We start from the raw sequence: 1,117 nt of genomic DNA, 5'->3' as shown, positions 1-1,117 counted from the left end.
CTGATAATCTGCTGTTTGAGTGCCACATTTCTTTCACAGCTAACTAATTTTAAAGGTGAGTTTAGAGTTTGAGAGGGGATGTATATGGTAAATTAAGAAATGAATAATAGAAATGGAATTCCTTTTGTTGAAGTTGTGTTTATTATTTTCTGTTTTGGGAGAAATTTAAATGTGAGGAACATGTAAAATAATATGGACTATGTTTTCACGATAAATTAAGGTGTACTGGTAAAAATAAAGAATACTTTAAGGGTTTGAGGTTGGACTCAGTAATGCAAATACATACAGCATCACTAAGGCTGGTTGCCCTTGCTGGAGTGTAGGCAGTCACCCAGGTTACACATGGTGCTGGTCTGAAAAAGCAGTTTGGACATGTGCTTTTTTAAGAATCTGAAAAGTGGATTCATAATGTGTCAGTCTGTAAAAGTGTTTATCACTTGCCAAAAAAAAGAGTAGTAAGTGTGCTTTCAAATTGGCAAAGAAATTTCGTTTTGTGACTAATGTGAAAACATGACTCTGTGTGCAAATAGGAATTACAGGCAGAGATTTATTGCGTATTGCTCTGGTGATTTCACAGTTGCATTAGATGGAAAGGGGGAGCCATTTTTTGGTGCAGAAGCAGACTCTTAGCACACACCCAGCTGCTTACCCTGTGGAATCATGCACAGTATTCACAAACGAGTGGGGTTTGAGGTTTCAGTCAGTAATGCAAATACATTCAGCATCACTAAGGCTGGTTGCCCTTGCTGGAGTGTAGGCAGTCACCCAGGTTACACATGGTGCTGGTCTGAAAAAGCAGTTTGGACATGTGCTTTTTTAAGAATCTGAAAAGTGGATTCATAATGTGTCAGTCTGTAAAAGTGTTTATCACTTGCCAAAAAAAAGAGTAGTAAGTGTGCTTTCAAATTGGCAAAGAAATTTCGTTTTGTGACTAATGTGAAAACATGACTCTGTGTGCAAATAGGAATTACAGGCAGAGATTTGTTGCGTATTGCTCTGCTGATTTCACAGTTGCATTAGATGGAAAGGGGGAGCCATTTTTTGGTGCAGAAGCAGACTCTTAGCACACACCCAGCTGCTTACCCTGTGGAATCATGCACAGTATTCACAAGCGAGT

This window comes from Triturus cristatus, chromosome 6 (assembly GCF_964204655.1).
Source record: "Triturus cristatus chromosome 6, aTriCri1.1, whole genome shotgun sequence".
Taxonomy (NCBI): domain Eukaryota; kingdom Metazoa; phylum Chordata; class Amphibia; order Caudata; family Salamandridae; genus Triturus; species Triturus cristatus.
Note: the sequence above shows the minus strand (reverse complement) of the source record.